Source organism: Lithobates pipiens, unplaced genomic scaffold (genome assembly GCF_037356315.1).
Source record: "Lithobates pipiens isolate NorthernLeopardFrog02 unplaced genomic scaffold, aLitPip1_a1.2 Scaffold_25, whole genome shotgun sequence".
Taxonomy (NCBI): domain Eukaryota; kingdom Metazoa; phylum Chordata; class Amphibia; order Anura; family Ranidae; genus Lithobates; species Lithobates pipiens.
In genome coordinates, this window is record NW_027507787.1 from 61,687,912 (window position 1) to 61,709,858 (window position 21,947).

Sequence of the window (21,947 nt, forward strand, 5' to 3'; positions counted from 1 at the left end):
GTTGACCAAAGGTGGCGCTGGAGTCATTGAACGTCCTCTTTTGATGTGGCGTCCGTACGTTGTGACGTCACCACGTTCGTGTTTGTTGTCAAAAAGTCCGACCGTGTGTATGCAATACAAACTTGTGGACCACGCCCTTTGTACAAAAGTCCACGGAAAAGTTTGTACAAGTCCGACCGTGTGTATGAGGCTTTATAGGTGGTGTGGTCTCCAGCAGCGAGGGAGGTGTTGTTGGCACTCCTTCCGTCAACAGTCTCCCATAGCAACTGGAGTGGATTTATGCCGCAGAGGTTACATAGTTACTGTACTTAGTTACATGGTTAGTCTGGTTGAAAAAAGACACAATAAAAGGGAAAAAATAATTCTACAATCATATACCAACAGTTGATTGAGACAAAGGCAAAAAAAAAAACAGAAAAGCATGATCAAATTTGCTCCAGCAGGGGAAAAAATTCCTTCCTGATCCCCCAAGAGGCAATCGGATATTCCCTGGATGATACTGTTCCCAACCTGTACAGAAGTACGAAAGTTTGAGAGTTAAGTTATTTGCATGTGTAGAGCCCCTGCAAAATGGGAAAGTGGTAGTAGGAAACTCTGGATATGCGGATGTAAATATTGACTTGGCATGTCTCTCCTAAATGCACACTACAGAGAAAGTGTACACTGTCATGGGGAACCGAGAGTTAACTGGAGAACAGTTGCAGTGCAAGTATACGTGGTGGTCGCTTATCTCTAATGCCGCGTACACACGATCAGACTGTCCGGCGGACTTAGCCCGGCGGACAAACCGCCGGACTTTGAAGCGGAGGTCCACTGGACTTTCTGAACGAGCGGACCTGCCCACACACAACCGCACTTTTTCAGCGGACTAGGTCCGCCGGACTATGGCGGGAGTCCCCCGTACTTTTGAAATGAACGGACTTGCCCACACACGGAGGAAAGTCCGTTCATTTTGAACGCGGCTCCAGGTAGACGGGACTAGTGCAGGAGGTCAATGTCTCCACCTTCTTGACACGTCGCTGGCCCAGTCACCTGGTATGGACTTAAAGGGGAAGCCCTGTGCCAAAAAAACGATGTGGGGGTCCCCCCAAGGTCCATATAAGACCCTTATCCGAGCATGCAACCCGGCCGGTCAGGAAAGGGGGTGGGGACGAGTGAGCACCCCCCTCCTGAGCCGTACCAGGCCGCGTGCCCTCAACATGGGGGGGTGCTTTGGGAAGGGGGGGCCCTGCGGCCCCCCCACCCCAAAGTACCTTGTCCCCATGTTGATGAGGACAAGGGCCTCTCCCCGACAACCCTGGCCGATGGTTGTCGGGGTCGGCGGGCGGGGGGCAAATTATTTATTGCACAGCTCCAGGGGTCTTCTTCCGTCTTGGGGGGTCTTCTCGCCGGACTCCTCCACTATCTTCTGCTAGCTCTTTTACTTGCGGAGGAGCTTTCTTCTTCGTTGCTGCCCGGGGGTCTTCTTCCGACTTCGGGGGTCTTGTCCCCCTCTTCGGGGGTCTTGCCCTCCTCTTCGGTTCTTCTTGCCGGGCCTCCGCTTTCTTCCTTTAGCTCTTTTACTAGCGGTGGATTGGTCTTCTATCGCCGCCGCCTCTTCTTCCGACTTCGGGGGTCTTGTCCCCCTCTTTGATTCTTCTTGCCGGGCCTCCGCTCCTTCTTCCAGCTCTTTTACTCGCGGTGGCCTGGTCTTCTGTCGCCGCCGCCTTCTCTTCTTGTTCTTCTTCTTGTTCTTCTTCTTGTTCTTCTTCCTTGAGATGTTGACTCGACGCTCTCTTTGGCCGCAATGACAGGGATGACAATTTTTGAGTCAAAACTACTTTCTAAGTCCGCCGGACTTTTGGGAAAAAAAGTACGCAGGAGCCAACACATGGGCGGACTCTGGTCTGCCGGACCAAGTCCGCCGGTTAGTTTGATCGTGTGTACGCGACATTAGACTCCATAAACACTATTCGATTTTCTGTAGATTTTTGTCTTCAGATTTACCAAAACCATATAATATGAGGTTAAACCTTGAGCCCTTGTACACACGGTCGGAGATTCCGACGGAACGTGTCCTATCGGACCGTTTTGTCGGATATTCCGACTGTGTGTGGTCTGCATCGGACTGTTTCCGTCAGGGTATCCGACGGATCAAGTTTTCCAACTTGCCGGTAAAATTTTCCGACAAAATGCTCCTATCGGACATACTCCAATCATGTGTAGCCTACTCCGACGGACAAAGTGCCACGCATGCTCAGATCAAATTCCTAGACCAAAGCTATTGGCTACTAGCCTGAACGTAGTCCCGTCGTAACGAAATAATGTCATCACGTTATGTATAATCAGATTTTCCGACAACTTAGTCCGACCGTGTGTATGCAACATCACTTCCGGACCTCTTCCGGAATTAATCCGTCGGAATTTGTATGCAATTAGGCAGGCCCTTGCACTACATGGTTTTGGTAAATCTGAAGACAAAAATCTGCAGAAAATCTAAGTGTGTATAGGGCTTAAGAGTAGATGCTTACCATAAGGTTGAGTATTCCCCCACGAAGGCTTCAGCCTTGTCCCAGGTATTAATGAAAGTTACAAAACACAAAGGTACCCCAGGTACAGTGACCCTGTAAAAAGTGCCTAAAGTACCCCAGAAAAAACAGTGTGGGGTATTTATGTGACCCAGTGTCTCACCTGCTGCCTGACTACAAGCTTTTGGTAGATTCTGGAAAAACCTGATAGTTTGTTATAGCTCACTGGGATTTCATTGGTGAGATGACTGCCCACTTATTGTGGCTTTGATGAGGTGTTCTCAGTCTACCTGTTGAATATTGCTACATACTGCACACTGAATACATATTTTTAATCATGGAGAATGGAAATATCACAGGTATACAGACACCAGTGAGGAATTCTTCGAAGGAGATTTTTCTGGGGAAGCATAAGAATCCACACATAAGAATCCAGGGGCTAACTCAGCCTACAAGGTTTCACACATTATACAGTTATAATATCACTTTTAGGCAAAACAACATTTTATATTTACACTTTACATGATTTAGTAGAACACATGCCAGCAGTATCAAATATAACAATTATTGTAAGTAAATAAAAGAGCTCTTTCTTGCCCAGTTGCCAGAAATAGAAAATACCTGTTCTTTGGTTCTCAGCAGAGGCAGCATAGATCACAAGGTCCTTGGGTTTGAGGTGTTACTAGCACCACACAACTGGTGCACATGCCTTCGGCATGATGAGGGATGTGATCTGCTCAGCCTCCCCCAACAGGAGAGAAGAGCTGGATCGGTATCTCCATACCGTGGTAGACCTGGGCTACAAATACTGGGGTTTCGGCTTCTATGACTACCACCGCTCCTTCTCCGCCAAAGCGGCTGTCAGTTTCTTACAAGTTCAGATGCCCACTGACTGGAGCATCATGGATACCGAGCTCTATTGTCACCACTTTGCGGGCCTTCGTTCATCGCTCTGCGCAATCTGCCAGTCAGCTACCCACACTGCCACTTGGTGCGCCAACACGACATCTGCTCGTCCCTTTGAAAGTCCCTCTACCTCCGGTGCAGTTCAGGGTCAGCAGGCCCCTGCACGTCTGCCTCAGATGGACAAATCGGGTGCCCGTTGGAGGAGCAGCGATCTGCAATCATTTTAATTATGGTTCCTGCAACTTTAGCCAATGTCATCTGCTGCACATCTGTACCCTTTGCCAAAGGGCTCATCCCAGGCTCCTGTGTGAAGTCAAGGCATGACTAAGCTCACATGGCTCGGCTTCTACCTTTCCACACACCCCACTCCCTCCCTGGCCACCTACCTCATTCAAGGTTTTACGGAGGGCTTCCACACTGGTCTCATTTCACTGCCTCACACTACCCATGAGTGCCGGAACCTTCGTTTGGCGGCCACAGACGAGCAGGCCATAGACCAGCTCCAGCAAGTTGAATTAGATCAGGACTTCATGATAGGCCTGTTCACTCAGCCCCCCTTCAACACATGGAGGCTCAGCCCTATTGGGCTTGTCAAGGGCAAGTTCTCCAATAAATTACGTCTGGTGTACGATTTGTCAGCGCCTCATTCGTCTACCATCCCCAGTCTGAATTCCCTTATCCCCTCCAAAGAGTTTCTCTCAAGTACGCCTCTGTGGATATGGCCATCCAGGCTATACTCAAAACGGGCACTGGCACCTGGCTCTCCAAGGCCGATATCTCAGATGCCTTTAAGCTCCTTCTCATCCACCCGTCTCTTTGGTGCTGGCATGGCATCAAATGGAGGGAGTCGTATTATTTTGCCACCAAATTGACCTTCGGGTCAAAAAGCAGCCCCTGGCTTTTCGACACATTTGCGCAATCACTTACATGGATCCTCCTACACAAAGCCCAGTGCCAAGAGGTCATCCATTACCTTGGCGATTTCTTGTTGATAGAGCAGCCCGGCTCACCCCCCGGGGACTTCGACAAGTTGAGGCTTGTGTTTAGGAATCTCCATTTCCCCATTGCTGAACACAAAGTTGACGGTCCACCTCAGTCCATCACCTTCCTCTGGGTTAACCTGGACACCTGTGCCATGCAGGCCAGTCTCCCCACAGACAAACTGGCCCACATCAGGGCGGTTCTGGGAGACTTCACCCACTCCAGAGGATGCACCAAGAAACAGTTGAAATCCCTTCTTGGGATGCTCAACTTCGCTATGCGTATCATCCCCCAGGGTCGCTCCTTCGTGTCCCGCCTACTGGTGTTCCTATCCCATACACAGGATCCCGAGAAAGTCCTCAGTCTCGACTCTGCAGCAATAGTGGACCTCTCTATGTGGGAGGAGTTCCTTTCTTCCTGGAATGGTATATCATTGTTCATTCCCACCGTGTCTTCCCTATCACCCCAGGTAGTGACAGACGCAGCTGCTTCCACAGGCTTCATGGCAATTTTTGGCCGTCTTTGGTTCGCAGGACACCTCAGATACTAGCTATACCCGGATTTACCAACACATCTTCCCTTTTCGAGCTGTACCCTATAGTGACAGCAGCACATCTCTGGGGCCATAGCTGGACTGGTCAAACTGTGGCCTTCACTACAGATAACCTTACCACAGCAGAGATCATAAACAAAGGCAGGTCCAAGTCCCTTACAGTCATGTCCTTCCTGCGTAGGCTGGTTCAGCTGTCGTTACAGTTTCAATTCAACATTTATTGTTCGTTTGTCCCAGGCAAGCACAATCTTGCAGCAGATGCCTTCTCCCATTTTAATTTTGTTTCACTTTTTGAAAAGATGCCCGGAGCCGAGTCGGTGTCAGCCGCTATCCCGGCCTGATCTCAGTTGACCCTGGACTAGCTCTACATCTTCAGTCAGCAACCCAGCTCATCAATTCCTCTCCCTTACGCAACACCCTCAAGGCCTACCAGATGGCCTGGAAGGCCTTCAACAAATTCCTTTCATATCACGGCAGAGAGACATCCAGTGTCAAACAGGTTCTGGCCTTTATCTCTTACTGCCATACTGAGCTTGCGCTATCCCACAATACCATCCGGCTGTACCTAGCCGGTGTCCAGAATTTCTTGTCACTCCAGGACCCCACGAAACCCTCATTGTTTACGTTCCATGCTGTAAGGGCCATTCTACGTGGTATTCAGAAGCTCCAACCAGTGGTCAGCGCCAAACGGCTGCCCTTAACGGGAGATATCTTTAGGAGTATGTCAGATATCCTGGCTACATCACCGTTCGGTCTTCTCCCTAGTATGGTCCTGCAAGCGGCCATGTATCTGGCCTTCTACGGGTTCTTACGACCTGGAGAGTTCACCTGTAACAGCCCTACAGGCCGAATGCTATGCAAACGCCACCTGGTCCTCTGCAAAGGCCATTTCATTCTACATCTAGCGGTCTTTAAAACCCAGCAAGTAGGCCCAGGTATGGATATCCATTTCTATAGAACCAATAACAACTGGTGTTCAGTCACTACACTCAATCGGTTATTGTCAATACTGCCTGAGCAACCGGACTCTAGTCCATTTCTACCGTTTCATGCCAAGCCCCTAAACACCGCTCAGTTCATGGAGCACATGAGGATACTTCTTCGTAACCTTCATCTCAACCCTGCTCAGTACTCCGGACACTCATTCCGTATCGGGGCAGCCTCAACAGCGTCCCGCCAAGGGGTCCCGGACCACGTTATTAAAAACTAGGCAGGTGGAAGTCCGCAAGTGGAGATGGCCGAGGCCGTTGCCGAACTCACACAGTGACTAAACTCAAGCCAATAAAGAGCTATCCCTACCTGAATGTTTTTGCCCCCTTATTTTGGTATACCGTACGTTAGTCCAAGGCACACTTTCAGGTCCATTTCAAGTGGTAAGTTTATGTTAACCCTGTATGTCATCCTTATCCGTATCAGCCATAGGGCTCTAAACCAAAAATAAGAAGGCCAGTATGGTGGCCTGAATTTATGGGAGGAGCCCGGAGGGGTATTTAACCAGCCCATCCGGCTGTGTTCCTCGTCGGTTCCTGTGCACCTTACCCACCCTCCCATCCCCTTTTTAGGGCATTTCTCAAGGTATTCATACTCCTCACAAAAGTACTAATTTCGTCTCATTTCATATTCATTTCATTTCTCATTTCTTATCTAGAGTATGCCCCCTTATTTTCTTATACCATACGTTAGACCAAGGCACACTTTCAGGTCCATTTCAAGTGGTAAGTTTATGTTAACCCTGTATGTCATCCGTATCCGTATCGGCCACAGGGCTCTAAACCATATTTATATATATATATATATATATATATATATATATATATATATATATACTCTGCATTCAGTGTAGCCTATATATACAGCACATTTGGTTTTGTACTGTTTCTAATACACTTCAGGTGGTGTACACAGTGTATAATACAGTGTAGTGCAGATGTTACCAAAAAAAAAAAAACATCATGTCCATGGGGCCACCTAGGGGAGGCAGGCACTTACAGGCCACTAAAAGAGGGCAAGCAGCCTTTGTGTCTACAGTCAACAGTGGTGATCATGGACATGGTGCATCCTCTGCAGGTGGCTGTGGGGCATGCTTGTCCTTTTTTTCTGCTGCTGTCCATGTTATTGAGCCACAACATGCATAAGAGTTGGTGGATTGGGTTTTGAAAGCCATCCCCATCCTCCTCATCCTCTGTCACCCAGGCTCAGAGTAGTTTGACTTCCAATGCAGCTGCCAAAGTGGCCTATTCCACCGGCTCCTTGTTCTCAGTCACTCCTTCTGTTTCCCGACCATCGTGTACGGAGGAGTCCCCAGAATTATTCGACCACAGTGTCAGTTACATGCTGCTGGAGGATGCGCAGCAATTTGAAGGCTCTGATGTTGGTTCCCAGATTAAGGAAGGGAGTAACATGAGCCTAGATAGAGTGGGTGCCACAGAAGGACAAGAAACTGGCAGCCATGTTCCCTGAGCTGCAGCATACTGCCATGTTTGCTCCAGTGATGAGGAGGGAGGGGATGATGAGGTCTCCTACTGCCTTTGAGAGGAGAAGAGGAAAGTGAGGAGGATGAGGCACAACTCCATTGAGGCAGGATGTCCTCCAGGGGCCAGCTTAAGGGCAGCCACCCTATTGCATCAAACCTCAGAGCTCCGCAGGTGCAGGGCGCTGCTGACTTCCCACTGACTTTTAAAAGTTCCTTGGTGTGACCGTGCTTGGCGGGTGAACATCCTGCTGAGCACCCTGCAAATTCGGGTGTTAGCCGAATGGCGAAAAGGCATTGCCCAGCCCGGAACTGTTTGCCAACTCTATTCTTGACTAACAGGGTGCCATTTAATGGGTTCCCAAATGCAAACAGATTGCAATTGCACCTTTTTAGTATTCTGTCAACAGTCAGCCTTCTCAGTCATTAGCATATTCCTCCAGCAAAAAGAGCAAGAGAGAGACAGCCCTGTGTATGTCAGCTCACAAATAAATGCCCAGGACAGCTGAGACTAATAATTAGGTCTGGCTACCAGGTAAGAGGGTAGACCTAGGAATGTATGATCTATCCCACTCAAAGCTCTATAAATTCTCTGGGCTTCAGGACCCAGGCCAGAAATAAGTTTGATGTGTGAAAAGCATGGAAGCAGGGGTGATTAGCTGGGTTGGAAAGTGAAACTTTTAGAATGAAGCCTTTTCTCCCAAGAAGTTTTCCTTTGACTGACTTTACTTATTATTTCTATTTCTGTGTGTACATGGTTGAAATTTACACTGTACGCATTCTTACAAGTATGACCCCTACTAGTTGGTCCTCTGGCTAAAAATGAATGTGTATTACAGTAAAAGTTATTTGCAGCTTGATTACACAACCATAGAGTTAAGCTCTTCAAAATAACTGCCTTCTCCTCAATTGTATATAGTTCTTTATTTTTATAAGCTGTTGACAGCCTTTGACACAGCGTGCTAAAAGGAAATGTGGCAGATGAAGTTATATTTACTTACATTTTTGCCACGGTAGTTAAAGTGGTCAGGTATCTTGCATCTAATATCAAACTACTGACCCTTAAGCCGGGTACACAAACATAGTTTTCAACAAGCAGGTTGAACGAAAAAAAAAAAGAGGTGGGGAATAGGGGAGAGTGGTGCAAAGGTCAGCGCTAAGGAGGGGTGGAAGTGAGATGTGCACAGCCTGTGAAAGAGCTAAATCCTGCATAGCGCACCCCTAAACCCTACACTCTGCTTGTAGTGTACTCCTCAACCCTACACTCTGTACACAACGCACCCCTGAACTCTGTACATATTGCGCCCCTGAACTCTGCACTCTATGCACAGGGCACCCCTGAAACTGCACTGGGGAAGAGCTGTTGTATGTTGAGTGTATGCACCTCATCTCAGGACAACCATTATGCTGATGCGGGCTGTGATGAGTTTGAATTTGACACCCCTGTACTAGTGCATGATGCACTGGAATTGGAATGTGATTTGCAAAAAGTTATTACGTACTACTTTTTTCACTGCACACAGTGTGAACTGAACAAAAAAGACTGCTGGGACTGTTGTGCAACAATGTTGAGTCCAACGCAGCTAGTGTGAACAAACAAAAATGAATAAAAAAAAAAAGATAAGCGTATTGTACACAAATTATTATTATTATTATTATTCAGGTTTTATATAGTGCCAACAGTTTGCGCAGCGCTTTACAACATGAGGGCAGACATTACAGCTACATTACAATTTGGTACAAGAGGAATCAGAGGGCCCTGCTCGTTAGAGTTACAATCTAAAAAGGAAGGGTCAATTGATACAAAAGGTAATAGCTGTGGGGAGATGAGCTGATGGAGGAAGTAAAACAGTGTTAGTTAGAAGCAGGATAGGCTTCTTTGAAGAGAAGGGTTTTCAGGGATCTCCTAAAGATGGATAGATTAGGGGACAGTCGGACAAATTGGGGTAGGGAGTTCCAAAGGATGGGAGAAGCTCTGGAGAAATCCTGGAGGCGAGCATGGGAGGAGGTGACAAGGGAGCTAGAGAGCAGGAGGTCTTGGGATAACCGAAGAGAGCATCTTGGTTGGTATTTTGGGACTAGGTTAGTGATGTAGCTGGGAGAAGAGTTATGGATGGCTTTGTAAATTATTGTTAGTACTTTGAATTTTATTTGTTGGGTGAGTGGAAGCCAGTGGAGGGATTGACAGAGAGGGGTGGAGGACACTGAATAGCTGTTAAGGTGTATGAGTCTGGCAGCGGCATTCATTATGGACTGAAGGGGGGATAGTCTATGTACAGGTAATCCAATGAGGAGGGAGTTGCAGTAGTCGAGGCGAGATATGACCAGGGAGTGAATAAGAAGCTCGGTGGTGCCATTAGTTAAAAAGGGGTGTATTCTGGAAATGTTGCGGAGGCTAAGGCGGCATGATTTGGACAGGGATTGGATGTGGGCCCGAAAGGAGAGTTCAGAGTCTAAGGTTACCCCTAGCACCCTGGCATGCGGGGGCGGACTGATAGATGTGCCATTAATCTTGACAGAGAAGTCAGGGGAAGGGGCACGTGGGGAAGGAAATATATGTCTGGAAGTATATCAGTGATGCCTGAGGAGATTGATGGGGTGAGCTGAGGGGCAGAGAGATAGATTTGGGTGTCATCGGCATACAAATGGTAGTGAAAGCCATGGGAGGGTATCAGGTGACCCAGGGAGGACATGTAGATCGAGAATAGTAGAGGTCCAAGGAGAGAACCTTGGGGGACCCCAACGGAAAGGGGAGTTGGAGAAGAGGAAGTGGAGTTTTAGGTGACACTGAAGGTGCGATGAGATAGGTAAGATTCGAACCAACGGAGAGAGTGCAGCCTTGGAGACCAAGCAAATTGAGTTTTTTGAGGAGGAGGGGGTGGTCGATTGTATCAAAGGCAGCAGAAAGGTCCAGGAGTAAGAGTATGGAATAATAACCGTTGGTTTTGACTGTTAGCAAGTCATTTGTGAGTTTTTAGGAAGGCAGTTTCAGTGGAGTGCTTTGGACGAAATCCAGACTGAAGGGGATCAAGAAGGTTATTCTCAATGAGGTGGTCACTCAGTTGGTTGTAGACTAAACGTTAAAGGAGGCAAAAGGGATGGGTCTTAAGTTGTTAAGATTGGTAGGGTCTGAGGCCTTTTTTGGTATGGGAGTGACTAGCGCATGTTTTAGAGGGTTGGGGAAGATGCCAGTAGAGAGTGAGAGGTTGAAGATATGAGTTAGGGAGTATAGGATTGAGTCAGATGGTGACCATAGTATTTGAAAAGGAACAGGGTCCAGGGGGCAGGAGGTGAGGTGGGCTTCCTCTATAGTAACTGGGTTAAAAGAGGGAAGTATTGATTGTGCAGGAGGATAAGTAGTGTAAAGTGAGGGAGATGTCTGTAGAGCGGAGATCTCGAGACGACTTGTCTCAATCTTATTTTTGAAGTGATTAGCAATCTCCTGGGCACTGAGTAAGTTAGTGGGATGGGGTAATGGAGGACGAAGTAGAGTGGTAAACATAGAAAAGAGTTGACAGGGACTACGTGAGAGGGTGTTAATGAGAGTGATAAAGTAGGTCTTTTTGGCAGTGCGAGGCAGGAATGGTATTTTTGAAAGGGCAGATTTATATTGGCTGACATCTTGCTACGAATTTGTTTTAAGCCACAGAGGCTCAAGAGCGCAGCTACGTTTTTTGAGGCTTCTGGTATTGTCTGTCTGCCAGGGTTGAAGCGATCGGGGCCTGATTCTGTGCGTAGTGAGGGGGGCAAAGGTATGTCTGACAGTGAACTGTTGTAGACAGAAGTAGCCAAGTTGGGGCAGGACAAGGATGAGATTTTGTCATAGAGACAATCTGTAGCAGAAAAAAGAAGAGAAGGATTAAGATGGCGAAGGTTTATACAGGTAATAGTTTGGTATTTGGAAGGCAAGGAGGAGGCAGACAAGGAGAGAGTGAAACTAATATGGTGGTGATCAGATAGAGGAAAAGGAATATTAGAGAGGGTGTGCGGAGTGCATAGGTAGGAGAAGGTGAGGTCAAGGCAGTTGCCAACAGAGTGAGTAGAAGCACTTGTCCATTGTTTAAGTCAAAAGAGGAGGTTAGGCTCAGCAGCTTAGAAGTAGCAGGAGTGTTAAGATTAACAGGGATGTTGAAGTCTCCAAGAATGATTGTTGGAATTTCAGAGGAGAGAAAGTAGGGTAGCCAGGCAGAGAAGTCGTCAAGGAAGTTTGATACTGGTCCAGGGGGCCGATAGATCACAACAATTCGCAATGAAACTGGAGAAAATAGACGAATACAGTGAGCTTCAAATGAAGAGAGGGACAAAGAGGGGGGTGGGTGAAGTTGAAGTTGAACTTGAAAAGTGCTTTGAGGGGATAGGAGGATTCCAACACCACCTCCTTTCTGTCCACTAGGCCTAGGAGAGTGAGTCCACAGAAGGCCACCATAGGAGAGAGAAGCAGGAGAAGAAAGGTCAGTTTCTTGAATCCAGGTCTCAGTAATTGCAAGTAGGTTCAGGGAGTTAGTGATAAATAGGTCATGGACGGTGGTGAGTTTGTTACAAACAGAGCGGGCATTCCAAAGGGCACAGGAGAAGGAGAGACTGGCTCTAGACTGAAGAGGAATAGAAATTAGATTGTGTGGATTGCGGCTGCTATCAGAGGATGGAGAGTGCCGGGAATGTTGGCTGAAAGTAAATGATAGTGGTCCAGGATTTGGGGAAATATCTCCAGAAGTTAGTAGAAGCAGAAGGGTGATATGGGAGTGTGACTTATGTGGGGGGACACGTCCCAGTGGGCTGCAGGTTTATAATCAAACATCTGCCGCTAGTGTCAGCCCAACACAAACTCCCTTTTTCCTTACCAAAATATACTCACAAAAACTCAGCATAACGGAAGTTCCTCTAAGCTGTGTCATGTGACATATCAGAGCCAGGGGATGTGGCAGAAACTTGGAAAGTCAGTGGTTAGGCAGGATCAGCAAGCTTGTACACTGGCTGGTTACAGTGCAATGCGGCTGGTACAGGGACCAGCTGAGGCTGTTTACCTGGCGCCTGACACTCAGTAGACTACACATGAGAGGCTTGCAGGTCACATGGGAGCTCGATGGGCTGCCTGTTGGCCACCAGGGAGCTAAAGTACAACAAACAGTTCACCACTGCAGATTTGGTATAGTGCTGAACAAGTGCAATAATATAGAAGTTTGATGAAAGATTTAACCACTTGCCGATCACTCGCCATCGTTATACATCAGCATTTTGAAGAGGAATATCATTGTTATGGCAGCGGCTAGCCAGCTTGCTGCCATAACCCCAGTATCCTCTTCTTCAATTGGAGGTCGGCTTTCAGATAAAAGTGGTCTCTGTGGCGAATTCACAGCAAGATCGCTTTTATCAGTGGCAGGAGAGGGCCCCCCACCCGCCGCACTCCAGTGCCCTCTGCTGCTTACCGGAGCTGCCGGTAGTGGCGAAGGTGACTGGATCCTTCTCCCTGTGTGGTATGGAGCTGAGTAAGGGGAAGGTGGCCCCCACCCGGCTCCATACTATTGTAGGGCGGAAACAACGTCAAAACCTCACGTCCGTCCATAGCTCTTAAAGGGACATTTACTTCCTTTGTTTGTTTGTTTTTGCATCTTTTTGACTCCAGATCTCATATTTAAGAGGTCCTGTCATGATTTTTTTCTATTACAAGGGATGTTTACATTCCTTGTAATGGGAATAAAAGTGACACAATTTTTTTTAAAAGAACAGTGTAAAAATAAAGAATAAAAAGTAAAATAAATACAAAAAAAATTTACCTGCCCATCCCGCCGAGCTTGCGCACAGATACAAACTCATACGTGAGTAGCGCCTACCATATGTGAGGTATCACCGCGATTGTTAGAGCAAGAGCAACAATCATAGCCCTAGACCTCCTCTGTAACTCAAAACATGCAACCTGTAGAGTTTTTTTTAAATTTCCTATGGAGATTTTTAAGGGTAAAAATTTGTCACCATTACACGAGCGGGCACAATTTTGAAGCGTGATGTTGCAAAACATGTCATGCCGGCTGCCTTTAACACTGACACATGGCATAAGGGACTGAAGCCACAGCCTCTCTGTCACAGACAGTGGGAGGAGCCGGGGAGGTGAAGAGACATGTGCATCTGTGGCTCTGATCTGAGGTCTGTGATTATAACACACTGTGACACTTGCGGGGGAGGGGGGGTGTAAGCTAATAAAAAGGAGTACTTAACTTACAGTGACCCCCCTGAAACTGATAAATGGGAATACTTGCAATGATTTGGGGAAAGGGAGGCAAACTGAGAGAAAGGAGTATATTCAGTGATTCGGGGGTGGGTAAGAGAATACTATATGTGCTAGGCAGGGGCACTTTGGGAGGAGAGAGGATTTGTGCTGGGAGGAAGGTTGGATATGAAATCTGACCCCCCCATCACAAATCCTATCTCCTCCCAAAGTGCCCCCTGCCTAGCACATACAGTATCCTCATACTCACCCTCCCCACCTCCAGTTAAAAGAGATGCTGGCTCAGTGGTGGCCCATGCATTAAGGACGCACGGGTGCCGCCTCCCTATCCATGCACCTGGTCCCTCCTATCCATGTGCCTGGCCCCTTTCAGAATGCCAGATGCATGAATTCCTATGGTAGAGGCTCTAATAAGCTTCAAAAAAGGGTGAGATCAGGACACAGAGAGTGTGCCCCGACCCCACCCAATTGTGTGACCATAGCAAATCAATTTTTGCTATTTTCACACTAAAGTCTCTCCCCGCCAATCAGGAGGCAGCTCGTGATACATGTTTCCCAATTGGCCAAAGCGCAAGGCCTATTGGATGCTTGGTGCTTAGGAAGAGGAAACACACAGAGGAGCAGAGGAGACATGTGCTGGAGGAACGGACACCTCCTCTGCTGCCCGCACTCTGGGGGAGACACAGGAGGAGAGAACACCACAGCCCGGTAAGTGCCCGACCTTGCGCGTGTGGGAGGGTTGGGTGTGCCTTCAAAGTGCTGTGAGCCCTGCGTGGGAGGGGGCTGTCAGTTCTGCAAGTCCCCTGCTGCCCCTGCTGAGCTGTATACCCTGATGTGTGCGGCTGAGCTGTATACTCTGATGTTTGCAGATGAGCTGTATACCCTGATCTGTAATGCTGAGCTGTATACCATGATCTGTGAGGCTGAACTAGATACACTGAGCTGTAATGCTGAGCTGTATACCCTGATCTGTAATGCTGAACTGTAAACCATGATCTGTGAGGCTGAACTATATACCCTGAGCTGTAATGCTGAGCTGTATACCCTGATCTGTAATGCTGAGCTGTAAACCATGAACTGTGAGGCTGAACTATATACCCTGAGCTGTAATGCTGAGCTATATACCCTGATCTGTAATGCTGAGCTGTATACTCTGTCTTGTGATTTGGGGGCTGTATACTCTGTCCTGTGATGCTGAGCTGTATAATCCTGACACTATGGGTAGAAGCAAGTGGAATACAGGGGACGGAGTGGGGGGATTCTATAAGGGGTGTGGCTTATGAGAAGTGGGAGGGGTCAAACTGGAAGGCCGGGATCTGCCCCATCCTAAAACTCCATCAGCCGCCACTGTGCTGGCTGCTACACAGGGGACAATGATTGCATCTGGGAACCCTGCTAGAGATGTGGGGCAATCACCCCAGGTGCTCATACTAGTGGCCCCCTGCCAGGCAAGTTAAGGGAGCCAGGTGGCATAACTTTTTTCAGCACTGGGCTCCGGGACTCGGGCTGGTTCATCCTATGTATCACACAGGATACAGTTCCTGTGTGTTGGGGGGAGGATTTAACTCAGGATGGGGGAGGGGTTGTGCTGGAATGGAGGACTTAGGGAAAGGAATCTGTACTAGAAGTGGGGAGAGGATTTTAGCTGGAATAGTGGATCTAAGGGTATTTGAAGAGGGGAAGGTTTTTTGCTGGGATGGGGGATATGGATTTGTGTCAGAAGTGGGGGGAACATCTGTGCTAGAAGAGGGATTTGAGGGGGGGGGGGGGTGATTATGCTAGAAGGGGAGGGTAAGAGAATTTTCGGTGGGAGAAGAAATTTGGCAGGATTTGTTTTGCTGGGTAGGAGGATGGGGATTTGTGTGGGAGGGATTTGGATAGAGGGAATTGGATGGGGGAGGATTTGTTCTGAAATGGTGGTGTGCTGTGGTGGAGGATATGGGGCCAGTTCAGCACAGCTCAAATTTCCCATGCTGTGTGACTTCCTTCATGTTGCGCCCCATCACATTATAAGTGCAACATTACAGAGGTACCAGCGAGGCTGCAGACAGCGGGGGGTTCCATTGTGAAGGATGGGGGTATCAAAATGCACCTTTGCCTGTGTAGGCAAAAATCTTTGCATTGGCCTGGTCACACACACTGCACGAGCTTTGATCTGAAATGACCAGCGGTGCTGTAACAAAGTCCCATCTCCTAGACGGCTCTTGTGAGATAGACGGAACACTGATCCAATGCAGTGTAATTGAATCAGTGTGATGTGCATCATAGGAACCGCAAGCCAGTCTAGGAGGCGGGACTTTGTTACAGTGGCCCCCCGGGAGATTCAAATCCAAGCTCCTTGACAGAAGGAGATTGTCATTGCTCTGTGTGATCCAGGGGCACTGGTAGGCTGCAATTGGGGTGCACTGGTAGGCTGCAATTGGTGGGCACTGATAAAGCTGCATTTGATGGGCACTGATAAGCTACATTTGGTGGGCACTGATAAGGCTGCATTTGATGGGCACTGATAAGGCTGCATTTGTTGGGTACTGGTAGGCTGCATTTGGTGGGCACTAGTAGGCTGCATTTGATGGACACTTCACTGGTAGGCTGCATTTGGAGGGCACTGGTAGGCTGCATATAGTGGGCACTGGTAGGCTGCATTTGGTAGGCACTGTTAAGCTGCATTTGGTGGGCATTGGTAGGCTGCAAATGGTGTTCACTGGTAGGCTGCAATTGGTGGGCACTGATAAGGCTGCATTTGGTGGGCACTGGTAGGCTGCAATTGGTGGGCACTGATGAGGCTGAATTTGATGACACTGATAAGGCTGCATTTGGTGGGCACTGGTAGGCTGCATTTAATGCATTGATCTCTTGTATCATTTCCACAGTATCTGACCATCTCTTTTATCATGTCCACAGTCTCTGACCATCTCTAGTATCATGTCTGCAGTCTCTGACCATCTCTTGTATCATGTTCGCAGTCTCTGACTATCTCCTGTACTATGTCTTCAGTATGTCTGTGGACTCTTTCTAACAGACTCTCTAACAGAGGCCCTCTCTCTGTATCCATTAGAGAGACCCCCCCCCCCCTCCAGGTCCCATTAGTGTACTCTCTTCCTGTATTTTGTTTATTGTTAAGAGATCATGTGAGTATCCCAGGGTAACAAAGACTCCTTAGGGGAGCATCTCTGTGTTGCCATAGAAACATTTGTAAAGGGGAGGAGTTAGCAAGATGATCACGCCCATGTGGGGGCACCATAAATATTTCTGCACCCAGGCATCTGTGACCCTAGGATCGGCCCTGGTGGCATAAGCTTCTAATGTTGGGATTAAATGCCAGTATAGTTTAAACCACCCCTTTTCTGAAAGCAGACACCCCAAGATGAGAGGCATGCTGAGTGCATGGAAGATTTCATTTTTTCCACAAGTTTTTGAAAATTAATTTTTTTTTACACAAAGTTGTCACTTAAATTATATATTGCTTACACATGCAATGAGTATATGTGGAATTACACCCCAAAATATATTCTTCTACTTCTCATTTGTTGCTGCACGTTTTTGGAAAATTAAGAAAGAAAATGTTATTTTTTTTCAAAAAAATGAGATCTGCAAAATACTCACAATGCCTCTTATCAAATTCAATATAAAAAAAGAGTCATTTGGGGGGGGGGGGGGGGGGGGACTGTGCTATCCTGGTATTTCAGAACCTTTGAATCTGTGATAAGTAGTGAGTAGTGAATAGTGATAATTAGTGAGGGAGTGAAATGAGGAAATGCACTCTTTGAAAGCCTGAAGGTGGTCATTGGGTTGGGAAAGCCCGAAGGTGTCACACATGTGGTATCTTCATACTCGGGAGAAGTAGCAGAATGTATTTTGGGGTGCAAATTTACATGTACCCATGGCATGTGTGAGCAATATATAATTGAAGTGACAACTTTTATATGAACAAACAAATCTGTTATCTGCAGCCTGAAGGGGGATGTTCTATTAGGAAGGCAGAGGATTGGCTGTGTACTTAACATTCTCACACGCTGTCACATCCCTTCATACTGATACATAAAGGCCCCCTGAAGGAGACCTGTTCTTTGTCAATATTGTCCACTATGGGAGAGCAGCACCAATGCTTAAAAAATCAATTTAGGCCTGAAGATTACATACATCCCCCCCAACATTATATATTTTCTTAGAGCAGACAAGTTCATATAAATGTGCACTGCATGGTGGGATCATTATGCAAAGAGTATTTATTTTTTTATTTTAACGTTACACTGTCAAAAAAGCAATATTCTTGTAACGAAACTTGGTTTACATTAAAGACCTTATATAATGACAAAATCTGTGACTGTAGTGCAAGTTCTGGCTGCCCCCTCCTGTACGTTTCCCTGAACACCGGTGTTTGCACCGAGGCCTTGTGGGAAATGTAGTCTCCAGATTCCCCTAATGGCTCTCTCGCGCAGGCGCACTGCCGCTGTTTACGTCCGCATCGAGCCGGTGACGTCAGACGCCGGCTCGATGGACGGCGGTATATTTATTGGGACACAAAACATTCGGCTCTATTGTGGGGGAGCCGCGCTAGGAGGAAGTCCACGCTTGCTGGCTGGTTAGTAGTTTTAACATTTGATTGCTGAGTATGACTCTCTTTCTTTATCCACACTTCAATTAATGGTAAATGTATTTTTCTTTCTTAGATATCGTGTAAACAGGTTGCAGAGCCCATGTGAGTGTGCTATCACTCTGGGCTTGTCTTAACCTGAAGGAGAATTCCTTATGCACTTTGGTGGATATAATATAATATCTGGGAAATAAAATATATTAAGGAAATTCTACTTTATCGTCAGTAAATGTAAGTGGATGTATTTAAATAAATAGTAATTGGGCCCCACTAGTATAAAATATTTATTAAATCAAAAATGCAAAAAATCTTGAAATGATTGCTATATTAAAATATAATTCTCTTTTTTTTAAAAAAAAGGCTACAGATTACTCCTATATATTGACTATAGTATAAAATATAATAACAACATAGCTCTTATTTATAAATAGTATGCTGATATGATACAATTTTTCTGTCCCAATTAGCCGCCGTCTATGCCCTCTCCAGCTATATTGCCTGGCTGCTGTACTTGTTGCCCTGCATTCCTCTATCCATCTGGTAGTCATAAAACTTTTCCTGGGGTACGAATGGGTCGGTAAAATGGGGGTGAGCATATTTCCATCATTTCTTTGAACCTCACTCGTGTCCTTTAAACACTATATATGTCGATTACTTGTATGAATTATGTACAAAGAAATGTATTTTGTGAAATTAATTTATGTTTTCTCCTTTTTGAATTTATTATGTTGGTAGTTGGCTTATCCTCTGATGAAGCATTAAGCGAAACATGTCGGGATAAATCAATCGCAACTACCTCAACTTTACCATCTATTGGACCACAAAGTTGTATATAACCTCAGTATGATTATACAGATCATTGTTCTGCTTTTATGAATTATGTATAAATAAATTTTGTAATTTTTTAATAAGAATACAGTTTTTGACTTATTGCACCGTTAACATCCCACTCCTTTAGGTTTGGTTTACCTCAAAAAACCTTTTTTGATATCATAAATAATAACATATTCAATTTTTCAGTTTGGAAATTGTAGAGAAATGCATAAATAATTAGAATTTTAGTCGACTAAAATGTACTGGAGATTTAGTCAATGAAATACGATTAAAACTAAAACAATTGCAGAAGACTAAAATGGGACTAAAAAGAAATTGAATTTTGCTGCTAAAATTAACACTGGAGTCTAGATTAATTTCATGGTAGGAGCAAGTGAAATTAGGAAATTATGCAACTTCAGGCTTTCAAAGGGGTCATTGGATTTTGGGCTCCTGTATGTGGCTAGACTCCTAAAAAGTCTCACACATCTGGTAATTTTTTTTTTGTCATTTTGTTTTCCAAAAATTTGCGACAAAAATAAAATCTTCTATGGACTCAACCTGCCTCTCAGCAAATAGTTTCAGGCTTTCAAATGGGTCTTTGGATTTCAGGCTCTTGTATGTTGTTAGATTCCCAAAAAGTCTCACACATATAGTGTGCCCATACTCAGAAGTAGCAGAATGTGTTTTGTGCTGTTATTCCACATTTACCCATGGCATGTGTGAGAAATGTCTTATTAAAATCACAACTTTGGGTTAAAAAAAGGAAAACTATTTCTGTCTTTTTCTTTTTTTAAACTTGTGACAAAAAATAAAATCTTCCATGGGCCCAACACACCTCTCAGCAAATTCTTTGGGGTGTCTGCTTTGCAAAAAGGGTTAATTTGGGGGATTTTTATACTGCGCTGGCATTTTAGCACCTCATAAAAAGTAATAGACAATCAGAAAGTAACAGCTGTGTACATTCCAGTATATATACCAAAGTTTGTAGACGCTATAACTTTCACACAAACCAATTAATATACACTGATTGGAATCAATTTTTTTACCAAAGACATTTAGTAGGATACATTTTGGCCTAAATTTATGACATAATCTGAGTTTATTGGATATTTTTTATAACAGAAAGTTGAAAATAGAGGGTTTTTTCATAACGCAAAATTATAACGCAAAAAATAAAAAACTCAGAGGTGATCTCCAGTATAGTTCAGCATCGAAACAAAAAAGAGAAAAAAAAAGAAAAGTAAAACATAACTACAGGTCGTGAACCTTGCATAGAATTGAAGGTTACGATAGAGGCTTGGAGGACACTTCTGAGCTCTGTTCGCCTGAACCAGCCCACTAAACCAATCCCATTGACCTTGTCAAGTTTGAAGCTCCTGATTCCTGACCTAAACATAAAAAAATTGATAGCGAATGGAAACAAATTAACATTTAGGGCACTACAGATGGAGTTTGGGCTGGAGTTAAGGGATCTGTATACATATAATCAAATCTCCCATCTTATACATACAATTCCTACAACCCAGATACCCCTTCCGATCAGAATATATTTGTACTATCAGAATAACAACACGGCAATTAAAGACATATCATTATTTTATAATTTCCTGAATCATAAGTCCGAGTTTCTGGGGTCTCCGTCTACGAGATCTTGGTAACTCGAGTTGGGGACATCTTACTCTGTAGACCAGTGGCAGGAGTCAGTAAAAATCATTTACATAGCAACTAAATCCGTGAACTTATGGGAACTTTCTAATAAGATTCTTCTCCGGGTTATTTGACTCCGGTGAGACTGGCTGGCTTTCATCCCCAGACATCACCGATGTGCTGCAGACTTTGTGGGAATAGGGGGTCACTAGGACATATAATTTGGGCTTGCCCAAAGCTGGATAATCTTTGGCGTCAAGTTTTCAGCTTGATTGACCGGATTGCTAGTTCAAGCATCAGTAACGACCCGGGCCTGGCAATTTTGACGCTGAGTATAGACAGATTCCCCAAAAGATATAGATTGGTAGTTTTTCATATCCTAGTGAGTACTAGATTAGCGATTATAAAATGGTGGAGAACGGCAGAAATACCAAATTTGACAGAGATATTAAGAATGGTGGACCTACATATAAATTATGAACTAATGTTCGCTGCTTCACCGGGTACTTTAGCGACCAAACGAGTTTTATGGCAGCCATGGTTGGACTGGTATAGACCTGCTCAGAATAAATGAACCTATATAAATGTGCGAGAAAGGTACTATATTGCAATCCTTGCTCTTGTTTTTTTTTTCTCTAGCTTTCATTTATATGCGTATTATTTTCTGATTAACCATGATCGGATGTTAGAGTATGTGTATTGTAATTATACATGTTACTTTATGGTTTTGCAACCAGTTATTTTGTTTTGTTTTGTGCCTGTAACAACAACTATAACCTGTATTTGTACTATGCAATGTGTATTGGCACCCTTTGGAAGCTGTCTTTCCAATTGTTTCATTCTTGTGAATGCTTTTGATATTCAATAAAAAACAATGATACTAAAATTAGAGCTGAATAGTGCTGAATAGCAAAAATTGTCCTGGGCGAGGGGGTAAAAAAATGCCCTGGGCGAGGGGGTAAAATCTTCCTGAGAATATAGTTTTAAACCTGACATTGTTTTTTTAAATAAAACAAACAAAAAAATCATCTTTGTGCAATATAAATTCTAGCTGTGATGAATGCCATAAAATGCATTGTTCCAGAGAGTGCTGGGCCCACTACAATATTTAGTACCATTGGAAAATCAAAAGTCATTATGTGAAAGTTCAGTTAATGCATAACATTTATCCACATTGTAATATCATATTATAACCACTAGGTGACAGTAGTAAACCACAATTTAACGTTGGACAAGTTTAGTTAATATTG